At 49.2% G+C, this 24,837-nt stretch overlaps 1 long non-coding RNA gene across 3 annotated transcripts in view; it reads right to left on the bottom strand.

Moving 5' to 3' along the window:
• Window positions 1-442: 442 nt before the first annotated feature.
• The window catches only part of LOC123618168 (uncharacterized), a 76,618-nt gene continuing 52,223 nt past the window's right edge, over window positions 443-24,837 (bottom strand). Inside the window, exons 2-3 of one of the 3 annotated variants that reach the window (XR_012504144.1) lie at window positions 5,355-6,106; window positions 443-4,398 (exon numbers count right to left, since the gene is read on the bottom strand). This is a non-coding gene — a long non-coding RNA (uncharacterized LOC123618168). Of the gene's footprint in view, window positions 4,399-5,354; window positions 24,430-24,837 lie in introns of those variants that run through there. The other 2 variants (XR_006726572.2, XR_012504143.1) reach the window with 2 other exon arrangements.

The raw sequence follows: 24,837 nt of genomic DNA, 5'->3' as shown, positions 1-24,837 counted from the left end.
ATCTCTAGGGGGAGGTGAGAGGAACTGGCAGAAAATCCCAGCTCGGAAAGCCCTGATAAAATTAATGTGTTCTTTTACTTCAGAGGCATTGTTTGCCAGGCAATTTTCTAGCACATGGACCCCGTGGGCCACAGGGTGGGGCTCACATCTGTTCACGAGGAAGTCGGATGCCAGCCCGGTGGAACTGAGGACGCCGATTAGCATGAGGTCCCAAGAAATGTTTTCTTTCTCACCTTGATGGGCTGATCTTAGTGTGAACATCGTGGCCTGCATAACAGCAAAGTAGTTTGAAAGTTGGCTTTTAAAGATTTTAGGGCATGGAATTCAAGTTGTTTTTGTAAAAAAAGGAGTTATTTCCCCTCCCTGTTCCCCCGCTAGCAGGTGGTACCCCATCTGTGGCAACCAGGGTTCTTCAAGTGCAAGCAACAGCAACTCTGAGGACTTTGCTCTGAAAAGGAGTTTATTAAAAGCATACTGAGTGGCAAATATCCAAATCCGAACAACCTGGGATCCAGAGCAGCCCGTATGAGGGTATGTAAAGGACGCCAAAGTCTGGACACAGGGCTTCAAACATTTCTGTGTTTTTATTACTTTGTGATTCAAATGTCAGGAAAGAATAATCTGCTCAATTGCTCTAAGTGACAACTTGAGAATTCTGATGTGGGAGGGACTTCTGTCCTGTAACGACTACACTGCTTGTGCTGAGTTTGTAAAGGAGCTTGCGAGGGGGCTGGTGGGCGATCTCTGAGCGCCTTGCAGCATCTGAGTTACTTCCTCGTGCCAACACTACACAACCACCCCTGGCCAACGAGAGCAGAAACGGCACTGGCCTGAGAGTCCTTCAAGACCGGGGAAAAGAAAGCAACAGATTCTTTCCACCCTACCTCCTTTAAGCATGTTTTTGGTAAATTCTCCTGACTTGGGTCTCCGGACCTTTTCTAGGGCCTAAAATTACAGTTGTTCCTTCTTCCTAGAGCAGCTCCTGCTGTCCCCCTGGCAATGCTATGGACTGTCTACTCAACATCCATTTCTAGCCCCCTTCTTTGCTGGTAGAAGCCACTTCTTGCAAAAGACTTGAAAAAATGCTGTATGTTTATTTTGACATTCTTTCCTGCAGCAGGGTCATGTGACCTAATTCTGGCCTATTAGACACAAGGGGAAGTCTGAGAAAGGCTTGACTTGGATACAGATTTGATGCTGTGAGCCATGGCAGCCATTCTGGGATGATGGGGACAAGGCTGAGGTGGAGTCAGTGAGCCAGGCAGATTTCAGTGCTCACAGGTCACATACAGGAGGACCACACAGATACTCAGATGGGTATGTAATAGCAAAAAACAAACCTGACTCCATGCTGGATTGTTCCTTTGGCTCTAACCCTGGGCTCTGTTTCCTGGACTCAGTCCTGCTGGTTCTGCACCTTTTGTAAAGGAATGTTGTCTAGAGCCTGAAATATACAGGACAGCCATTCTCAAGGCTCTGACCTTTAAGGGGATAACACTTTCCCATTCATACAGAGATAAAAAGTTGCAGAACAGAGAGTAACATGTATCTTCTTGGAGGTTTATAGGAACATTGTGACCTGCCCCACTTGGGCAGCTGCAAGAACAAAGGATCCCAACACCAAGAAGTTTGCAACAACCAACCACACCCCTCCCCGTTTTTGTATAAAAGGAGCCTGAGTTCTGACTGGGGGAAGACGGTTCTCCAGGACATTAGTCCCTCATCTTCTCGGTCTGCTGGCTTTCCCAATAAAGATGTTATTCCTGCCCCATCACCTCATCTCTCAATTTACTGGCCTGTCGTGTGGTGAGCAGAACGAGTCTGGACTTGGTAACAGCACGACTAGCAGCCCAGTTCCCTGGGAACCTGGGTGTGGTGACCCTGCCTTGCACACGGGGCGGTGGCAGAAGCTCTGCTTCTTGCTGCCCCTTTTCTTTGGCAGTTGCACCTGCTCCCCAGCATGAGCTTCTGAATTTCCCTCTGCACCTTCTGTCCATATTACCAGTGGGTACTGATGGGCCAAGAGACCCAAAAGCGTAGCATAAAAAGTTAAGTGTCCATTCACTCACATGGAAACAGCTCGGGGGCAAGCACTCTGGGACTCAAGCTCCTCCTGTCTTTCTGTTGAGCTCTAGGATGAGTCTGAGACCTTCAGCTGCAGGAACTCCAGCCAATTCATCCATATTCTAACCAAGGAGAAAGGAGACGACAAGCAGCTACTGTGAGGCTCTCCCAGAAACCTGCTGGCACCCCCCTTGCCAGCTTCTAGTCACAAGAGCTGGGGGACGTGCAGGCCCCACCTGGGCACATTGCTGCCCCGAATAGGCTGTTGCCAAGGAAGAGGGGAGACTCGGTGCTGGCGGCGCCCCAGCACTCTGCAGCATCTTTTTCTTCTCTCCTGTCCACACGGATGCCGACCGCTGGCAGAGGGCTCCCTGTGCTCTCTGGCTGTCCCCACGTGGACCCCGTGCCGGCCTCCTTTCCTCCCTCCCCTCCACTTGCAGTGGACAATGCAGCCCCCGACCTGCTGTGCCACAGTGGGAAGACCCATCCCAGGGCTCCGTCCTCTCCTAAGCCGCCTCTCCAGTGACCGCTCCCTGGCTGCCCACTGGCTGTGTGACCAGGACCCAGCCCTGAGCATCTCTGGCCTTCACACATCCACCTCTGTGAATGGTGGTGTTTCTGTGTGTCTCCTCAAAAGCGAAGTTTACGCAGGATGGCCCGAAGACCTGACCTCCCTAGAAATGACTTACCTGCTTAGGAAAAGGCCACACAAAAGGTCTAAAGTGACAATAGGTCTGCAGGTGGGTCCAGCTGGAAAAGCAAACTTGATGAAAGGAAGCATCTTTGCAATGGACGTGTCTGTGTTATTGACCCCCTCCCCACACTCCCCGAGGGTCTGGTGTCCATCAGCACAAGGGGCGCACGAGCCGCAGTCCCCATTCCCACCCAGTGGCCGATACTGCCTGTGTGTTAACCATCAAATGTTCATAATAGCGTTAAGTTCTTTTTTGAGGAAATTAACATGTTTTCGACAAACCGCAGGGTGGTCACTTTCCCTCCATCCCCAAGAATCCTGACTGAGGTGGTTTTCACAAGGTCTCCAAAATGCATCTTCCATTGCTGGGCTGGGAGAGGCAGCCCTACCTGGAAGAGAACGAGTGAACTCCCTGACAGCTCTAGTGTGCGTCTGTTCTGACCAGAGTCCAGCCTTCCAGTCACGGCAAGTCTGCTGGGAGGTGGGGTCTCCCTTCCGACTGAGAAAACTTCAGGGGCTAATTATTCCCTCGCCCCTCCTTTCTGGCAAGTGGGTGTAGATAGGACTTAGGCGGGGATGCAAATGCTCTTGCTCGGGCTCTAAACTTCGAGGAAGCGAGTCAACGATGGGGTGAGAGAGGAGAAGGCATCCATAACCTGCAGAGTCCAGGTCCCAGAGCCTCATGCGGGCACTGGCGCTGGTACCTCCCGGTGGTGGGGACATGGCAGCGGGGGCGGGGGCAGGAGGGGGGCGTCCCACCAGGTGATTTCGTGGCACCTGGCTCTGTTCCCACCCTCCGCCTTCCAGTCCAGTTGCCAAATCGCATTCTCTGGCTTTGATCACAGGTTCTGTGAGCTCCTTGGTAGCCTTACACGAGACTCCTTTTTGCCTCAGATGAACCAGAGGTGTCATCAGCTCCCTGCCACAAAGAGCAGTCACGAGCTTGTATGACATCGGCTCCTATATTGGGACAATTTCCCCTCAGCTTTTTTCTCCATGGACCTTTTCCCACCCTCAGTGTGTGTCTGTGGCACTTGGTGGAGGAAGTGGTAGTTGCCCTGGGTCTTGGAGGAGAGAGAGGAAAACGTGTCAGGAGAAAAAAGCAATGTGAACAAAGTCAGGGCCGCTGGGACCAGCAAGGCGCACAGGGGAGCCAGGACAGGCCCCTGTTGTTGCTCGGGTGCACAGGGGGAGGCACCAAGGAGGGACCGGCAGGTAAGGGGCCGGGAGAGCGCTGACACCGCAGTGCAGCAGCAACCCCAGGCCAAGGAAGGTTCCCGAAGAGGGAAATGGCCTGAGGGAAGCAAAGCTAATAGAGACAAGTCAGGCAGAAGGTCTTAAAAACTCCAATTCCTACGTCTCAAGCTGGGAACCTGTATGGGAGAGTGGTAGCTGGTGAGGCAGCCGCTGTGTCACGAGGCCATCGTGGGTCCTGGTGCAGAGATACGTCAATGGGCAGCACTTAGGTTAAGGTGTTAGCGAGGAGCGGGAATTTGACCATCGCCATGGAATTGGCCCCTTACCAGGCTGAGATTCCATTACTTGCAGTGTTTAAGCCGATGAACGTCCAGCCTGTTGTGCTGTGGATCTTGGGAGGAAGGATGGATTTGACTTCAAAAGTCAATTTAACTTCTGTGAATCTATGAGTCAAAGAAATAAGGAGCCATTCAGGTTTTTAAAAAATACAACACAGCACCACTTGCACGTAATAAAGATACTTGCACACAAAATGACAGTATACATTTTGTAAGAATATACACTTTGTAAGATTATATACACACGAACACAATTGGATGGCTTTCAGGGAGGAGCAGAGAATGAGGAATGGCATATGAGGTTAAAGGGAATCAATCAATCAATTAGTTGAGATGAGAAAGAAAAAGATGAGATCCAAATATATATATTTTGGGGGGGAGGGGATGTTCAGTGGCAGAGCGTGTGCCTAGCAAATACATATATTTTTGTCCTATAAAAGACGTGAAACCGTGGGATGCCAGTTTCTGATTTAGCTGGTAGGATCAACGTCTCAGTAATCAGCAGTCGGAATCTTATTTTTAAGCTCTCATTATCTTGAGGAATGCTAGACTCGGGTTGTAAATGTTACTTTTATGCTGGGGCATTATTATTTATTAAAGCAATCAAAAGAGAAGCATTTCTCTTTATATTGCCATGTTCCAGCCGGATCTCTTCCTGAGAACTCCATAACTCACATCGCCACAGCGCAGGAGGTTTTAGCCTGCTCTTCATGAGAATATGAGGGAGAAAGTGGAGTTGATTTCTACATTTGTTTTAGTAGGTTTTTCTGGGGCAATTTTCTCAAGTGGTTTTCCACAATTACCTATATCATCAGGGAAATGTAATAATCCTTAAAAGACTGTGCATCATTATCCAATGTATTCGATTTTGGAAATAGGAGGAAAAGTCTCTGTCTCTCCGCAGTGAGATTCACTCTTGTCTGCCGTATATCAAAAGCTGGGTTGCAAAACTGCTTTAATGAGCCACCACAGCTAACTCAGCTTCATTTAATTTAAAAAGAGATGTGAAATTGCTTCTGTGTAAAACTTGACATTCAGATTCCTTACCACTGTGTCCTTACCTGATCAGTCACTTTCTTGGCTCTGTATCCTTTCTTGCATCCCAGACAGCCCCTATGGGATGACTCTCCTTCTGTCAAAAGTGCATTCTTTACAGCTGAGCTACTGAAGGCGTGGTCCGCAGAGAGGCTGCCAGTCTGCAAACTGTCAGTTACCACCGCAAAGCACAGAAAGGGAGGATCTAAGATGTGTAAGCAGTTCCGCATTGCTGTGTACCCAGGGGACGAGCAGTGTACTTGACTTGTTGAGCAAGGAATCGACCAGAGATCCAAGTGCATGACAGACTGGACTTAAAAAAAAAAATACAAAATTAAAACCTGGTTCTTCCCCACAGAAAGTTTGAGAAACACTGCTTTAGAATTTCCTCTAATGAAGGTGTGATCTTGACAAGCTCATCATTTGTATCTTACCCTCACGTGTGGAGGAATCCTGCACCGGCTGTAGAATTCTATGTTGACAGTCATTTTCCTCAGTATGTGAGAGACCTTTTCCATTGGCTTTCAGCTTTTATTATTACATTTGAGGAGTCAGCCGTCAGTCTAACTGCACCCTTTTTTATTTTCTTGTTTTTAGATGTTTGCTCTTAGTTTCCTGCGGTTTCACTGTGATTTGTGGAGGCGTGAGTCTTTACTTGCTCTGTGTGGGATTTGGTGTACTCCTTAAACCTGTATTCTGGCATCTTGTATCATTCTGGAAACTTTTCCATGATTATTTCTTCTAACACTGGTTCTTTCTCCCTTCTCTTTCTTCTCCCCTTTAGAAATACCAAATAAAATGTGCATCAGGTATGGTCAGCCTGTTCTCTGTGCCTCGTACCCTCACTTCTGTCTTTCACGTGTTTTCATTTCCCTGTGCTGCATTCTGGATCATGTTTTTGGATTATTTAAGATGGTGAGTGTTATGTTGGCGATGACTGTCTGATAAGCCACTGTCTGAAGTCTCTTTCCAACGCTTCTTGCCTCTGTTGGTTGCTACTCATGGTGTCTTGCTTCCCTGTTGGCCTGATTATCCTTGATGGCAACCCTTCCTCCTAAAGGGGTTTATGTTTGCTTCTGCCAAGTGCTTGGGGGCCTGACCCATCTCAGACACTTAAACCAAGTGTCAAGCTTTAGGTGGGCTGAACTGAGATGCCAGGCTTTGGGTTTTGGTGACTTCTGGTTCACTTTTACCCTAAGACTGCTCATTTTTTGGGCACCAGCTTATCTGAGGGCCTTCACATCTTTTGTAAACTCTGGACTGTGATTTGTGTCCACCTCTGTCATGAATTTATCAGGATGAAAATTCATATTTGCCCAGACCGGCAAAGCTCTCAGGACAAAAGTTGTACAGATTCCTTTCTATCTCATCACCTCTTTAAGAAGGCAATTTCTTTATTTTAATCAGCAAATTTTGATTTTTTTCAGAAGGATGATTGGTCCAAATAGCCCACCTCACCATTCCTCAAAACGGGAATCCACCTCTCATCCTGATTTGGAGTAGGGAAGCGACTGATGCAGGAAGCGCTTTTGACATGGTCAACAGGAGAGAATGACCATTAGAGTAAGAGGTCAGGGGGGTCATGTGAGAGAGGAATTTCGCTAACTCTTGTTTCTCCAAGACACAAAACAAAGTCCCCGCTTTGACTCTTGGGTCACTTGGCATAATGGCGCAAATGCAAGACAGGCTGGGTCAGATTCAGCTCATCAGCTATGACCCACGCTTGGTAGATTTGTGGACACTTTTCAATCTGTCCTAGAAAATATTTTCAAAGACAGTTTAGACTGTTCATGCCCATTAAAGCAAAACTCTCCTTTTCTTTAGAAGAATCTACCTGAAAGAGGGGACCTGGGTCTTGTTTCCCACATTGGAGACTGTGGGCTAGAATTGCAAGCTGTGTGGGCAGTTCATTTGCATTTCCAGGACTGGTTCCTCAGCAAACAAATTGGCCTCAAATGAGAGTTGCCAAAATGCTGCATTATGTAAATACTAGAATTCTACAGCAGTGTTTCTCAAAGATTAATGTATTTATAGATCACACAAAAATCTTGTTAAACAGATCTCAATTCAGTTGGTCTGGGGTGGGGCCAGAGTTTCTGCATTTTAAACAAGTTCCCAGGTGATCCCAGCGGTCCCCACACTTTGAGAACATTTCCCAGTGAATTTGGATCTGTGTTTTTTCCTCATACCAGGCTTCCCCATACATGGGGAACAATTGAATTTAATGAGGACTGGAATGTCAAGAGAGGAGCTATGTCAATCAGCAATGCCCTGAAGTGCTTATGCTTGTGGAGCAAGCCCATCTCCTCCTTGGGGCCCAGAAATGTGGGCAAAGCAGGATGCCTCATGATCCTCTATGGAAGCAGAACCCCAGGCCAAACTCAGTCAGCGGGTCCACATCTTACTGTCATTGAACATACTAATGAATGGTTGATTTTTTAAAAAATTATTTTTCTTTTCTCGTTTTTTTTTTCCCTCAGATGAATCATTTTGTTTTTATTGTAATCAACCCTCTCCATCTTAATCCTTGCTTGCTCTAAGAAAACACATTTATTTGAAAAGCTCCATCTTTTAGGTGAATAATTAGATGGGAGGAGCTTGAAGGGTGGAGTTGAAGAATAGTTCCTTCCTGTAAAAGTCAGATCTGCTCTTTGCAGAGTTGGCCAGGCAGCCACCTGCAGGTCAGGGCCACGTGGAGAGCAGAAAATATACTGGAAATCTCAGAATCACAGTTACCAGCAGCCTCAAGTCTTAGGTGAGGCCCTGCTAAACTGGGGACAGGTGGGATCCCTTCCTCAATGGTCAGCTCAGATGGGCAGGAAGGAAGGTCATCCAGTTCATACCAGTGAAGAAAATCCCCAAAGTAAGACTCTAAACAGTTAAGGTAAGCCACACCTGGAATTCTCCATCCTCCAGTAGCATAGGATTTGAGCATCCCTGGTTGGGTGTGGGGAAAAGACTTTGGAAGTGTTTTACTGGGAACCAGGTGCCAGGTTGATGGAGGACATCGAGGTTGGATGAGGCCACCCATGGGCTAAGTGCTCCAGGAACCAAAGTACATCCCCGCTCCAGGCTCTGCTCTCCAGCACTGCATCCTCCCTCTAACTCCTTGAGAACCACTTCTGCATAAGGTGGCACTAAGTTCTCACACTCAGTCATCACCCAGACCCTGCTACTCAAAGTGTGGTCCACGGACCAGTATCATCAGCATCACCTGGGGGCTTCTTAGGACTGTAGGTTTCAAGGGCTCACCCGTGACCTCCTGAATCAAAACCTGACCTTTTTACAAGCTCCCCTGGTGGTTCACATGCACATTAATGTTTGAGAAATCCTTACCTAGAGAACAGATAAGTTGTTTTAACTGAAGATGCCCTTCCTCAACCAAGTTTGGAGAACTGACCCCGTGTCCTGGCCAGGAAAACAGATGAGGGCTCTTGGTAAACTTCCTGAGATGGAAGTATCTCTCTAGGAAACTCAAGGTCCTAGATCATGTGTATAGACTCATTCTCACGCTCCAACTTGTGAGTATGGAGTTGCCTAAGTTTTTTTTTGTGTGTGTTGATACAATGAGATAAAAATATACAGTGTTGGATCATCTTCCTCCTTCTTCTCTTGACTGTTCCAGAAACAGTCATCCGAAAGCCTTAGGGGAGTTGAGATGGGAACATGAAATTTTGGCCCAAATGGGATTTTTGCTGGTGTCACTAATTAAGATTCTTGTCAAAACTAGGCCAGCACCATGTGAGCCAGCTGGCAGTGTGCTTAGAGTCTCTCTGTAAACACGCAGCGGCCTGTGCAAATCGGGAGGCTTTTCTGTCCCAGCACAAGGGGGCCTGAAATAAATTCCAGACAACTCCAGAAGTTTGCCTCTGCCATCAAGATAGCGGAATTTATTGAAAGCCATCTCACAGCACCCAGGTGGGCTGTGGGCCGGCCAGTTAATTGGCCCTGGGAACCAGCGGGTGGCAGGTTTCACTCTTTTCGAACTGCGGGAGGGAGGCCAGTCCTAGCTCTGCTGTCCAGGGCATTTAAAGCTGTGCATTTAGGTGATGCTGGTCTCCAGACAGAGTGCACGAGATGTCTGAGTTTCTCAGTGACCCTACAGAATGCCTCTGTCGTTGCTCTCCTTCAAAAAGTTCTCCAGCGCTTGACGTGGCTGCTGGCTGGCATCACTCTGCTCTGCTGTGAGGTAGAAATCATGACTGTCAACTCCTGACTTCCGTACAGTCCCTGAGAGAAAGGAAGGGAGGAGTTTCACCCTTTCTTCTCTAATAGACGGGAGGGGTGATCCAACGGCCTGAAGAGCTAAGTAGTTGGATGGAGCTGGGGCTTGAAGAGCCAGAATTGAGCAAAAGACACCAGCTGAGGGCTTTGCATATTTATGAGCAAATAACAATTTGTTGAGTGGGTGAGCAATCGATTCTCCACAGGGACAGAAGTTTTGTTTGCCATGGTCATCTCTGTACACTCAGAGGCAAGAACGGTGCCTGATAAGTAGCAGATTCTCAATAAATATTTGTTGAATGTGTGAACGGACTGGACAATTGCCTTTGGGAGGTACCTCTTAAAACTGAAGACATTTTGCATCACTGAACCCTCTGCGTTTCTGCCCACCTTCCGCTGCCTACAAAGTCCCCATACTTATTTCCCCTGCATACTCGATGGGGTCTTCCAGGATCTGAGCTGATCCAAGAACTACTGCTTGTGTTAAGGGAAAACTACTCGTTCATCAAATCAGGACACGAAGACAGGGGCCAAAACCCAGTGTCCAGCTTACAGACTTTTGAAAAACAACAGCTGTGGGGATTTTCCTTTGGAAACTGGCTAAGAGCGGATGTAAGACTTAAGCACATCTTAATGTAAGATCTGAGCACATCTTGCAAGATTGCAAACAATTGCCCTAATTCCCGAGCCTGCTCAGGTGCTAGGTAAAGACGCGGCGTGTTTAGGCTCTAGAATTGTTTGCACAGAGAAGCCATATGAGGGTGAGGTCCTAGAATGCTGCCGGGATACACTTACCCTGAAGCTGAGGCGGTGAGTGGGGCTGATGCGGGAGTCAGAGAAAGTGGAGCACATCTGGTGTGGGCAGTGGGATGAGCCTGCCCCCTCCAACGGCACTCAGGCTGGGAGGCAGGGAGGACCGGGGCTCCCACCTGGAGCTGCGGTGTGATTCCATCAGCAGGAGAGGGAAGAGCTGCCCGCAGTCTCCTTCCCAGGCTGGGACAATGATGATGTGTCTTGACACCCAAGTGACTTTGCTCAAGTCAAAGGTGCTCTCATGGGAGAGAGGGTTTATTTTTGAAAATCTCTTCCTATTTTTTCCTCTAGGTCTTTCCTACCAAGGGAGTGGGTTTCGTCCAACTGAGTCAAGTGTAGCTGGGAGGGAGGGCGGTCTGACCTCCATCCAGGATCAGGAAGAGAAAGCGCTAATGACATTTCTAGCTGGGTGACCCTGAGCAAGCCTCTCTTGGCCTCAGGAGGACAGGTTACTGCCACTTAGGTGGTAATTACATTTCCCTTGATAAACACCTTGCTGGCACGCGGTAATCACACTTGCTGGTACTTGCTATTATTCTGACCTAGACTTTGAGAACTAACCATACAGTTCACAAGAGGAGGTATCATCCTTGTGTGCCAATCCGGGCACCCCAGCAGCAAGAGGAGAGACGGCGAATGCTTCTTTGCGCTAGCCCACCTTCCTCTTGATCCCTTCATTTGCGTTCAGCATCGGTATCTCCTTAGTAGAACCCACTTGCTCGGATTAGTGGCTAAATTTGGATCCTTCTCTGTAAGTGTGTGTGCGCCTGTGTCTATGTGTATGTCTGTTTGTGTTTTGAAAAATTCCCTAGACAATCCTGTTACGCCCGTTGACCTCACATCACTATTCCGAAAGATGCCCTGCTGTATTAATTTATGCAAAATCCTTATAGATTACCTTCTGTACATGATTAAAAAAATTTTTTTGGAAGGACTCTGAGACTTAAAGATAAGTTGCAAATACAGTATTTTTTAATGAAACTGTTTGAGATCAGGTTGCCAACCTGACAGTTCATCATTTCTGAGCACTTTAGTGTGTGTTTCCCATGAGCAAGGACGTCCTTCGGGAGGACCACAATGCGACCGTCAAAATTAGGGTACGAAATATGATGCATTTGCACAGTCTAATCCTTGACCTCATCCCAGTTTCACCAGTTTTCCCCATAATGGCTGTCACAGCATAAGGATCCCACCCCAAATCGTGCACTGCCTTTAGGCATCACGCCACATTAGCCTCTCCTCCTGGAAATTCTCTGTCTCTCCTTGGTGAGCAGGAACTTGAAGATAATTTTGAAGATCACAACCTAGTAACAGGTAGACTGTCCCCCAGTCTGAGTTTGTCTGACGTGTCCAGTCCCCACTGAAGTCAGCTCAGCACGAGCCACTCCCCACCACACTAGGGCTCCCACCCCCTGGGCTGGACCACTCCCTTCCATGCAGATGTCCCCCTTATCCTCTGTGGCTTCTTCATCCCACTCTGGGCCACTGTGGCCCCTCCCTTCCTCCCTTGCTTCGCCTCACCTAATAGCTGTAGGACTGGGCCGTTCAGGAAAGGGACAGGACAGGATGGTTGGTCCATACCAGGATTTTATGATTTGGAATACAAGCCTTGGCTTAGTTTGAAAGATGGTCCTAGTTAGTTTGAATCACCCTGAAACCTGAGCTGGCTTCAACCCCATCCCTCGGATGAGACAGAAACCCCAGTGCCACCACGGATGGTGTCACTGTGACACCTGCAGGTAAGCACAGTCTGCATTTTCTCCATTTGTCATCAGGAGCAAGGATTCCTTCCTCAGCCTCCCCGCTGTGCGGTGGGATGAGCCTGCCCCCTCCGACGGCACTCAGGCTGGGAAGCAGGGAGGATCGGGGCTCCCACCTGGAGCTGCGGTGCGATTCCATCAGCAGCAGAGGGAAGAGCAGCCCCCGGTCCTTACAGCATAAGCAGTGTTCACCTGTGTTCCTAGTTACTGCTCTCTGCTCATTGCTCCCCACACCCAGCAAACAAACAACACTTTCACAACCATAATGCCTGCTGCTGTTGCTGCAGCATTACGGTTCTAGGTGAGGAAAAAACAAAGCAAACAAAAGCCCTTCTCTATCTAAGTGGCACCTAAAGACTAGGGTTTCACCCGCCCTCGCTTTCATCTCCAGGGCTCTCTGTGGCTCACTGCAGCCACCCCCTCCTGCGAGAACTCCCAGCACCCAGGGCCACTAGGAGCTTTGCCCCATGGGGTGGGGTGGCCCCCAGGCTGGCCCCATGTCACATGTGACACTGGAGCAAGGACGGCCTCCTGCAGAGTCACCGTCCCGGGTCACACCTGTGCTCTGCTGCCCGCAAGCTCCCTGTCTCACGGCAACACCACTCATCCATTTCAGAACAGGCTTCTACTTAAAAGCATGCTCGTGGCTCCTCGTGTTCGGAAGTGTGAAATCAGAGTTGATGTTTTGGAAAAAGCTTCCTGAAATAATAGGAACTTTGGACTGCTGTTTTCACATAATTTCTTTCAAAGGCATTACTGACGTATGGCTAAGTGTTGATGTAGGCAATGCCACTCGGAGTGGGAGGAACGGCATTTAAAAAACCCTCTTAGCTGTTGGCACGAGCTTCCTGGAATGTTTTCTTTTCTTCTTCTTTTAAATAAATCTTAATGGAACAAATGACATGACGAAATACTCTGCAAGCATCTGCAGCACGGGCCCCACCCACACCCTCCCCCAGACACCGTCTCGACGAGCCCGGCTGCCTGTTTCGGGTGGGTGTCCCGGGGCTGACTCCCGGCTCCGGCCCCGGGCCCAGGTCTCTGAGCTCGCTGCCCACACGCTGGCCTCTCTTTCCTTGGTGTGGCCGGGCCAGGCAGGGCCAGTGCCCCCTCAGCTGAGCCGGAGCCCCTCAGCTTCTCTCAGATGAGTTTGGCTTTCGGAAGGCACATGGGGGAAGAATTTCCCAGCACTAGATTTGCATTATGTCCCTGCTCTGCCTTAGACATCATTTTAAAATTCCATTCACACTATCTGAGGAAATAGTTTCAAGAAAATAAAGGGGTTGAAAATCCATCTCCTCTGCCAACCCATAATTCCTGCTCTGCCCCACTGTCAACGAATCAAAGAATCATGCCGGCACACGCTAGCTACAGTGACCTTCTCAGGAGGGTCAGAGATGATTTTTAAAAAACACAGTAGGAAGGGATACGGAGCCTTCAGATTGCTTCATTCCTCTCCCTGTGTGGACAGAGTTGGACGGCGTGTCAGCATGTGGTTCTGGGAGTCCCTCTCTCAGCCGCTGCCAGTCAGGGAGAGAAAACGGGGTGGCCAGATGGTGTGGCTGCCGGTGCGAGGCAGGTGCCAGGCGCGCCAGTTCACCTGGAAATGAGGGGCAGGCGTGCCCAGTCCTTCCTCACTCGGGAAATACAAGACGTCCAGGGCACCGGGGCCCAGCTCTCCTTGAGGAAGCCAGGGCCGTGGTGTCATAATGTTCACAGAGCTATCCTGATAGACTCTGGATAGCAAAGAGCTTATATTAAATCCTGCTCAGCCAAGTGTGTCCAGAGAATTCCTCGGAGAGATGCTTAGAGAAGTGATCAATATGGTCTGATCATGACTCTTAGCGGGGCTGATTTTCAGACCAGGTGTGGACAGCAAACTCCCGCAGTTTTGAAATTCGGCAGCTCATGGCCAAGCATTCATTCTGTGTGAGGACCTGCTCCCACTGGGGGACAGGGCCGGTGGCTCAGCTCCCCAAGTGAGCTGGTCCAGCAGGAAGGACTTGTCCTTGGCCAGGTGACATGCCCACCTTGCCAGCCTGAGAGGGTGGAGGGTCTGGGGACATTTTCTTGTACCTGTGGTCTATGTATCTGATGTACCTCCTGAGCCTCGTCTGTGATGGGAAGATAACATAATGGGAAGACTGTGGAAAATTAACTTACTATTGTTGATTCTGTTGCTCAAGCATAAACACAGGAACCCACCGAGAAGCTGACAGTCGTCTGCCATCACTAGTTTGGGTTCATAAATATTTCTCATACTGGCCAGCTCTCCATGCCCAACTTTTCTGTCATTAGGCAATATTTTAGTGTTAAGATATTGAAGATAACTGAATCTTGATTCTTTAATCCTGTAAAGCCAGTCAAGGCAGACCCCGAAAAAACAGGACAGGAGGCAGGTACTTTTTGGTCCAGGGGAAGGCAGGGAAGGCTTATACCTGGCTCACAGGAGGCCAGCCTCCAAGACAGATGCTCTGAAATACTGTCCTCTCTGGAACAGTTGGCTTCCTGCTGGCCCGCTGTTGGCTGGCGCTGCAGCTCCCAAGGTCACACGGTGGCACAGACAGGACAAAGCTTCGTGGAGTGTGCCTGCCCCTCCAGCTCCTGCCCATCCATCTCCCTGCGTGCTTCTTGGCTTGGGGTATGCTCTGCACATTAGTGATGGATACTGTTTGCCATGAGAGTGCTTAGAAACGTACATGAACTCGAGGCAGCGTATCCTGAGCAGGAAATGAGAGGCAAGAGAGGGGTGAAGGCTCTTTTGGAAGGAACACGGGTCCCCGCAGCCGGCTGGTACTGCCAAGCCTAGCGCTGCTCTCCTGGGCGGGACTCAGGAATCGCGTGTGGCTCCTGCTCAGGCCCGACTCCCAGCAGGAGTGTCTTGTGGATCTAGGTGTGGGAGGTGGGTAATGCCGTGCCCTTGGGGTTTGCGTGAAGGCAAAAACCAGCCAAGGTCTTTTCTATGGAAACGAGGCAGCCGTGCTGAGATTCCAGGGAAAGAAAGAACAGCTAAGACAGCGAAGCTTGGCGGTGGGGCTGCGAAGAGCGGGAGGGCACAGGAGATGGTCTGTGACTGCCTGGCTCTGCGCTTCTGAGGGAGGAACTTTTCAACAGGCTGGTGGTCTGGATCCGGGCAGGAGAGTTATTGGCTGTGTTTAGAGGACATTTTTGGACAAGAGAGGAGGGTGTCCTGTTGTCGGGTACTTTCACCCCTGTCTTGTTAATAACATGCTTTGGCGTCTCCTGCCCAATGGAATAAGAAGACAACATTTCATCGAATCGTACTCTCTATTTATTGTAATAATGGGATGGGAAAGTCTCAAAGGCTCAGCAAGGCAGCTCTGGGATTGTCTGCGAGCCTGAGACTGGGCTGGAGATGCCCAGGGCTCACCCTGTCTCCATCTGGGACGCTGACTGTACAGCTGAGACGCACGCTGCATTTGTGGCAGATGGCCAGACTGCTCTCAGAGTTCAGAACGAGTATGTGGATATTTACATGTACACAGACATGCCTGGAGCAGCTGTCTGTCCCCGTGCCCCCCTGGCAAACCCCTAGCCAGGGCCCCCCAGGTCAGCAGCCCTGGGCCATTGTCATCACTCCCCCACAGCCCCTCTGACAGCACATTCATGCAGAAGTCCCACGAGGACCATCCCCTGAGGGTCCGGGAAGCTGTCCTTCACTCTTTGATCCCACAATGTGGTGCAGTTGGAGACAGAGACTGGAGATAAGGAGGGCAGGTGACAAAACACCGTTACTGATTTGAGCTTCTGCAGACCCGCTGGAATTAGCCCGGGGTCCCTTCCGGCCCTCTGCTTTCTTCCACACCAGTGCAGCTTGATGCTAAATTATCCGATTAAAAAATATGTGACAGGAAGCTGTGGGGGGAAGTGACTTTGATCTGGGGTTGGATGTAAATGGGACAAGTTAACAAGGACTTTACTTACGCATTTAATATAATCTACAGGCAACCTGTTACAGGAAAGGTCTTTAAGATGTTTAACAAGCAGTTGCTCATCCATGTCTTCATCAAAAAGCCTCCCAGGGCCGGGTGGCTGCCGCCCTCTGTGCTGGACGTGTGCGCTTCACGGCCGAATGCCTGCTAGGAATTCACCGCGTGGAAGTGACCGCACGGACACGGGTACTCACATCAGTATCGCCACCACGTCAGTGACGGCATTGCTCAGTATCAGCAGCCTGAACTCCCCGTTGAACAAAGGACCCGTGGAAGTGGTGGGACCCCCTGGCCAGCTGGTGCCAAGGTGACAGACACTCTTCTCCTTCTCCAAGTTGCCCAGCACGAAGTGGCTGTCACCACAGGAGTGGTCCCGTGCTGACGGGCAGATGCATCTCTGCTGGGGCGGGGGGTCCTGGCTGCCCTGATGGTGGCCAGCGGTAGGCCCCACACTGGCTGGGCTCCGAGATCCTGGCCCCTCAGCTCCTGCTCAACACCCCCGGGTGCGTGGTCCCGAGCGCTGCGCTGCATTAGCCTCGAGGGTCTGGGGGGCCTTGAGCACTAGGACCCCACCTCGCTGGGACAAGTCCGTCCCACGACCCTCGCCCTTGCCTGGGCTTGGGTCACCAGCCCAGACCCCTCCCCTCTTACGAACTTCCCACTGGGGCCCTTGGCTTCTTTTCTGCCACAGACCAGAGCCTGAGTGAGTTGTCCTGTCTGAGTCTCAGACTCAGGGAGCAAGAGCCCGGGCCCCCCCGGCCTGAGCACGCCCCCACCACGGGCCCCTCCACCGCGGGGCCCTGGGCTGGCCCTCTGCGTCTCCCTCCTGCTGCTGGCGCCTGCTGGCTCGACAGTTGTGTAGCTGAGAAAAGCGCCCAAGTCGGTGCTCTGATGACAGTGAAGATCAGCTCCAAATGGACTCACTGGCATCTCTTTCTCGGGCAAGGGCCGTGCTGAGCATTGGTTTCAACCTCCGCCCTTCTCTGGACCGTGTGTCGACCATCAAGAACTGAGCAGAAGCCTCCTGACTGAGGGGTGGCGTTTGCACTTGGAGTGAGTGGATCTGAGCGTGTCCACTGAATGCTGCCCAGGGCGGAGGCTCGCCTTGTGCAAGCAGCCCCAGCTGCTCCCGCTCCCCCCGTCCCTCTGCCATCTGTCACAGCCTGCCCGTCTCCAGGGCACACGGGAATCATGGCCTCTTTGGGGAGCCGCACTGAAGCCTTCCATCTGCCCGGGAACCGGCCAAGGCACCTCGTCCCCCCCCCTACCCAGGGCCGTCTCCACCTCCATGAGTGTATTTCTGTTCTTGTCTACCCACTGCTTGTCTGGAACATAACTTCCTTGAGAAAGGGCCACAGTTTGGCTCATCCACTTGCCTCCCTCCCGTGGCGCAGCCCGAATCACCCTACGTGTCCCACAGCTGGTGTCACATAAACGTCAACTCATTGCCCAAAGGGCTGTCCAGGCAGCTGTCACGGGCACCCAGAAAGATGGATGGAAAGTGCTGTGCATAGGAGCTGGGATTCCTGAAGTGGGGTCCCGTTTGGTGAGCTGGAGGGTCATGGGAGACAGTCCTCTCCCCGACGGTAACCCTCTCTAGGCCTTGGGACAGCCCCCTCTTGTAATTTTTTTCCATTTTATTTTTTAGTTAAAATAGAATTGACATGTAACATTGTATTAGTTTTAGGCACACACCATAATGGTTTGATCTAAAAAGACAAATGAACTTATTTACAAAACAGAAGCAGACTCATAGACGTAGAAGGCAAATTTACGGTTGCCAGCGGGGAGAGAGCAGGGTGGGGATACATGAGGAGTCTGGGACTAGCAGGGACAAACCACTTCCTGTTGCTAACAGTCGTTAGGAGCTTCCGTGCTAGGGTCTCTCCTTCTGCAATCCGGTCTCTTCCACACAGAGAGCTGGGGGGTTATTATTTCTCATTTTCAGGGGAGCGGAAGCTCAGAATTTAGCGCTGGGCACTGTGGAGCTAGGGTTCGAATGCTTGTGCGTCCGTTACATTCCTGTTACATCAAACTGCCTCCGTGGGGGTCTTCGCGACCCTGCTGTGGACCAGCGTGGGCGTCTCCCAGGTCCAGCACCCTCAAGTCCTCAGTGGTGTTGTCAGACGGGAGCCTGAGGAAGCACTGCTGTTGAAATGGTACCACACTGTCTCCGCAGAAGCTGGGCTCTGACCTCCTCTCACCTCCTCGTGCCCGCGTCTGCCTTGGTGGCTTCAGTGGGCGGGGTTTATACGCTCTGATGACTGGTTCTTGATAGAGCTTGGTAACGCAAAATTTTATGAAGACACAAAAATGGGAGTTACTGGGAAGTTCTGAATGTACACTGAAGTGGGAAAGGCCAGTGGGTCTCAGCTAACTTGGCATAACCACATATGATGAACGTTTATGGGATGGGTGTCTTAGTTCCCTGTGGCCATGGTAGCAAACCACCACAGGTTTAGGGCCCTAAAGCAAGACAAATATATTCTCCTACAGCTCTGGAGTCTAAAATCCAGGTGTGGGGGGAGGGTAATTGCTCACGGGTAGAGCGTGTGCTTAGCATGCACGAGGTCCTGGGTTCAAACCCCGGTACATCCGTTAGAAAAAAAAGTAAAACAGCTAACTAACTAAATAAAATCCAGGTGCGAGCAGGGCTGGTTCCTTTTTGGAGGCTCCAGGGGAGAGTCTGCTCCTGGCCAATTCTAGTTCGTGGAGGTGCCTCCCCTCCTTGGCCGTGGCTGGTGGCCGCAGTGCCCCAATCCCCGTCTCCACCTTCTCATGGTCTCTTTTACACTGTGATTACATTTGGGGCCCACCTAGATAATCCAGGATATTCTATCCCATCCCAAGATCCTGAATCAGGTCACCTCTTTGAAGTCTCTTTTGCCACGTAGGGCGACGGTCCTAGGGCCTGGGGAGCAGGGCTGGGATGTCTCTGGGGGGCAGTCACTCGGTCTGCCGCAGTTGACATCCGGTTTTTATTTCTAATTTCCTCTGACTAAGGGATCAGGACGTGCCACCAGCCCGGTCATTGAGAGGAGTGTCTGCTCCTCTCAGGTCCAGCAAGCATCTCTGTTAGGTTTTTGTGTTTCATCTTAATTCTTGCTTCCCATCCTCAGGTGGGGGATTCCAGCCTCCCCCTCCCCTGACCCAGCCTCTCCAATGAGGTTCCGCAAAGTGTTTCTGGTACCCCACACACCATAGAGTGCGCCTGACCGCAAGGACATTTGTCACGGTATTGCTAATGAGCCTTGGCTTGCCTCCAATGAGCTCTACACAGTGCCAGATGCCGGGCTTACCCAGCACCCCTGGGTGGCTCCTGGCTGTGGCATCTCACTTTCCCCTCGATTTTGAGGGCTCTGGGCCTGTTGTCCCTGATGCTCTAACGTGCGTCAATCACATGGAGGTTGGGACCCCACTGACAGATGCAAATGACAGGACACTTCCCAGAGCATCATTAAACCCCTGGCCATTCTGGCTGAGTCTGCTCAGCCGCGTCGCACAGAGGGAGCTGTGAGCGAGTCCGGAACCAGAGAGCAGTGGGTGGGGGAGGAGGAATTTCAGTGATGATTAGGTTTAGCGGTAGATGACAGATAATTGTTCTCATGGCCCATCAGGTCCAGAGAGGCCAGCGCACTCTACACATCCTCCTAAAAATGGAATCAGACCCACAAGTGCCCTGGACTACCCGCTGGCTCCTATTTCTCCAGCCCTCAGGGCTGCAACATGCCCTAGGGTTTTCAGTTACCTGTTCACTGGGAACTGAGTGATGAGCACACCCCTGCATTACAAGGTGAAGACTTTTTATGGTGGGATTTATTGAAAGAAGATTAGAACGAGAGCAGCAGACAGCTTTCTAGCTGCTCCCAAGGCTTGCAAGGGAAGCCAGGAAGCAGGGTAGCCTGGGGTTTGAGGTGGTCACTTCCAGCCAGAGGGTGGGCAGGGTGTGCTGGGGCATGGGAGGCAGGGGGAGGGCAGCAGGAGAACACAGAGGGATTTGTTCCTCTCCAACCAAAATCTATGCAAGAGTTAGAGGACAATAGACACCCCAGTGTTACCCACCACCGTCATCACACATCTCCCTTCCTTCACTCCCATCACACACGTGCGTGTGTACATGTGTGCTCCTGTATCTGTGTGTCTGTTACACAGATACCAGTGCTTATTTTTTCTGAAACATTTGGAAGTCAATTGAAGCTGTCATGACACCTCACCCCTAAATACTTCAGAATTCGTCCCCTGAGACGAAGGGCGTTCGATTACATAAACACCTTATCATCATCACACCCAACCAAACCAGTCATTCCAGGATAAGGTTAGCACATAGCTTGCTTTCACACGTCTCCAACCTTCCAAAGGTTTCTTTTGTGGCTTGTGTTTTTCAGTGCATAAGAGGGAAAGAATTTTAATAGACAGATATGTTTTTGAGAATAGAGAAATTACAGGGGTGGGAGTGATGCCTGAAAAGGCCCGTTGGGGATGTTTTTGGTGTAAATTATTCTGAGAGTCATGCCCTGCCATCATCACGATATCTGCTGAAACAGGGTTTGTCACGGACTGTGCTGTCAGTCTTTTCTCTGCATGCAGGTCCACAAAGAATAAGTGTTGATGGACCCCAGTATTTTTTTTTGAGGCAGATTTCGGTTGTTGTTTTTTTTTTTTCGGTGGAGAGGTTGCATAGGCTAGAATAATAAGAGCTACTGTTAATATTTAGTCTAGTGGTTCTCAGACTTTAGGCTTTTTTTCCTCATTTGGATATTTTATTGGCCCCCTTTCCAGTTCACTAATTCTTTCTCCTCCTCTGTCTAATCTGAGACACAACTCAGCTACCAAATTTTTAATTTCAGATAATTTCTTCTCTTTTTTAAGTTGAAATGTTGCAGCAAAGTGTGTCACAGCTCAGTGTTACAGCTCAGTTGTGACGGCAACCTAGATCTGGGTGAGAGACCAAGCAGCACTCGGAGAGTTGGAGAACTCTGGTTTATTACGCCAGCGGACCCAGAGGAGTTAACACTCCAAGCTCTAGATCCTGTCTGTAGGTTTACACAGGCTTTTATAGGCAGCCAGTATAGACTTTGCAACATCATATGCAAATAAAGTATAACAAAGTGGACCCAATCAGGAATGAACTTTTAAGAAATGGACCAATCAGGAGTGAGTTTTATGCAAATGAGGTGTTACAAATGGGCCAATCAGGAGTGAGCTCAGGGAACCGATAGTACCTTAAGGGTGAGTTCCAATTTCCTAGAAGCAAGGCGTTTTATAGAGGCAAAAAGCGAGATAATGCCGCTGGGCCAGGGAACGAGATGGCCCTGGCAGGAGAGTAGTGGCCCTGCCTGGGGGTCCTGCCGGTCTTTTTCACGGGGCTTCCCACCTCAGAAGTATCGTTGACTTACGATATTATATTAGTTTCTGGTGTATAGCATAGTGATTCAATATTTTTATAGATTATACTCCATTTAAAAGTATTACAAAATAATAGCTATATTTCCTTGTGCTGTACAATATATTCTTGTAGCTTATTTATTTTATAGTAGTTTGTACCTCTTAATCCCCTGCTGGTATCTTGCCTTCCACCCCCTCCCTCTTTCCACTGGTAACTACTAGTTTGTTCTCTATGTCTGTGGGTCAGTTTCTGTTTTGTTATATTCATGATATGTTTTATTTTTTAGATTCTACATATAAGTGGTAAAGTATTTGTCTATTTCTGTCTGACTTATTTCACTAAATATAATATCCTTTAGGTACAACCCTGTTGTTTCAAATGGCAAAATTCCACTCTGTCTCTGGCTGAGTAGTATTCCATCATATATATGTATATATACAACACCTTCTTTATCCAGTCATCTGTTGATGGGCACTTAGTTACTTCTGTATCTTGACTATTGTAAATAGTGCTGCTGTGAACATTGGTTGCATGTATCTTTTCAAATTAGTATTTTTGTTTTTCTTAGATACATACCCAGGAGTGGAATTGCTGGATCATATGATAATTCTATTTTTAGTTTTTTGAGGAAACTCCATATTGTTTTCTATAGTGGCTGCACCACTTTTCAAAGGTTACCTTTTTCCACATCCTCTCCAACATTTGGTTTTTGTAGATATTTCGATGATGGCCATTCTGACAGGTGTGAGGTGGTATCTCATAGTTTTGATTTGCATTTCTCTGTTGATTAGTGATGTTGAGCATCTTTTCATGTGCTCGTTGGCCATCTGTATGTCTTCTTTGTAAAAATGTCTATTCAGGTCTTCTGCTCAATTAAAATTTTTTTTTTTAAAAATTGAGTTGTACAAGTTGTTTATATATTTTGGTAACACCTTATTGGTTGTTTCATTTGCAAGTATTTTCTCCCATTCAGTAGGTTGTCTCTGCATTTTGTGGATGGTTGCAGACTTCAGGTTCTTAAGAATCCCTCAGAGTGTTTGTTGAAAGCACAGATCCTTGGCCTCTCCCACCCAAGATTCTGACTTCACTGGGGCAGGGCTAGGAAGCTGGAGTTTTAAAGAACATTCTAGGGGACAACGATATTAGAAGAAAGAATGATCGAATCAGTTAGGCCTGTTGGAGTTTTACTAAAACAATTCTTTCATGGTCAAGAATATACATTATTTAGTTCCCAGTGAGCGATTCACTGATGATGGGCTTCTAGGCAAAAAAAAAAATCACTCACACTCACACACATACAGACACACACACACAGACACAGACACACACACACACACATACACAGACACACACACAGGCACTCTCTCAGCTGTGCATGGACAGTGTTGTGAAGTGATGAAGGGCCTTCCTGCCCATCACCACACCATGTGAATATCTCCTCCACTTACATATAAATTTGGAAAGAGCACTGTAAGAGGAAAATCAGGTGTCCTAAAAGTAGCGAGAAACACGGCATTCTGTAATCTCACGTAATGAAAAGGAAGGTGTGAGGAACCCAAGTCAAGGGCATCATTCCCAGACCGCGCTCTCCTGATGGCCAGAAAGAAGCCTGGATCGGATGACCCAGAAGAAGGAAGAAAGAGTCTTCAAAACTCTATGCGCTAGGTCCGGAGAAAATAAACCAGGGCAAGAGTCTTGAATAGACGACTTCAGTGGCTCCAACCTCCTCCTTCGTCCAGGCCTGACGGGGCTCCGGGGTCCATCTAAACATGATCTGTCTAAAGGCGGAAAGTGCCCCGTCACTCTGTGGGTGCATCTTGAGACACAACAGCCTTGGTGACACAGGGACACTCCTGGGTGGACCACAGCGTGGGTGATCCAGTTCAAACGTTTGAGACCATGTCATCTAGCAGAACAGGAATAAAACTTCCTGGCACTTTTCATCGGGTGAAATACGGTGCAAGAACAGAGTTGTGGCACCTGGAGACGTTACCAACAGATTGGGGACCTCAGGGATGTCCTTTTGGTGGTGGGGACTCCAGGGTTGGTCAGAGTCCAAGGCAGACTTCGTGGAACCAGATATTATGCCAGAAGGCATATTTTGCAGAATGGAGCAATTTTCAAAAAGAGATCAGAGGGCTTAAGGAGCCTTGAAGAGACTATTTGAGGGCGAGATGAACATGACCAGAGTAGAGTTTACAGATGGCGGACGGACTGAATTCTCTCCGTGCCTTCAGTTCCTCTTTCATGAAAGAAAAAGGTATTGGCTAAAATAGTTTCTGTGCACAGTTACTCAGAGTAGTGATGCTATTGGGTGGGGGTTGGGGGGGGGAACCAGCCAGCTGGTTGAATGATTGCAATAAGCACTCAAGTTTTGTCTGTATGGAAACATAACTGTATTAATTAAGACCCAGATGGATTTGCTGGTATCTGCCGGTCTAGAAATACCTGTGCTCTGGTGACCTGGAGATGTTTAAAATGCCTGTAGGAGAAAATTTGATGAATTTCAAGAATTTTGCATTTCATGCATACAATGCGTATATTAATATGCATTATGACACTGAAAGAATAACATTGAAAGAGACCCTTTGCCACAGGATATTTTTGAGATATGAAAACAACTTTCCTTGAATCTTCCTTTTTTTGTGAGAAAACACCAGACATTTTTTTTTACTGAAGTGTAGCTGATGTAACAGTAAGTTACAGGTGTACACTGCCGTGATTCACAGCTTTTAAAGGTTCTGCTCCATTTAAAGTTATTATCAAGTATTGGCAACTCTTCCTGTGCCCCAGTCTTTCCTTGTTTTCAATTTTGTCTTGTTCCCCCATTCAAGCTTTAGACTATCCTGTGACTCTTAGTTCTTAAAGGGGAAATGAAAGTAGAAAACAGAGAAGAAACCTCTTCTTGGATTTTTTTTTTCCTTTCATTGGGAAAGGCAAGGACTCAATGCAGAAGATGAGGGAGAGAAACCTCATGAGTGAAGACAAGGCTCCCACCTGCTCCTCCCTCCCACCTGCTCCCCCCTCCCCTCAGGCCCTGCACTGGGACAGACGTCCAGCGGTGAGAGGATGGAGAGCCCGGGCAGGCAGGAGAGACATGGGGTCACGCCACCCAGCCTCCCTGGGGCGCGCCACAGCCAGCACCCGGCCCGGCTGCTCAGCTGGTAGGACCGTGTCCTCACTGGTGCCTTTTGGTCTGATTTACCCCAGTTGGGGAGCTTCCGCGAAAATATCCCTGAAAACGTTCAAGAGAAAGATGTGGCACTCTGGACACCCAGCGGGGCAAAGGAAGGGAAGAGAACATGGCTCTCTCTGCACGTGGCTGAGCCATGCGTTGACGGCGCCCTACTTTTCCTTGTCGCGGTGCCACTTT

The sequence above is a fragment of the Camelus bactrianus genome, chromosome 35, assembly GCF_048773025.1.
Source record: "Camelus bactrianus isolate YW-2024 breed Bactrian camel chromosome 35, ASM4877302v1, whole genome shotgun sequence".
NCBI classification, from domain to species: Eukaryota; Metazoa; Chordata; class Mammalia; order Artiodactyla; family Camelidae; genus Camelus; species Camelus bactrianus.
Note: the sequence above shows the minus strand (reverse complement) of the source record. Positions and strands in the feature narration are given on the sequence as shown.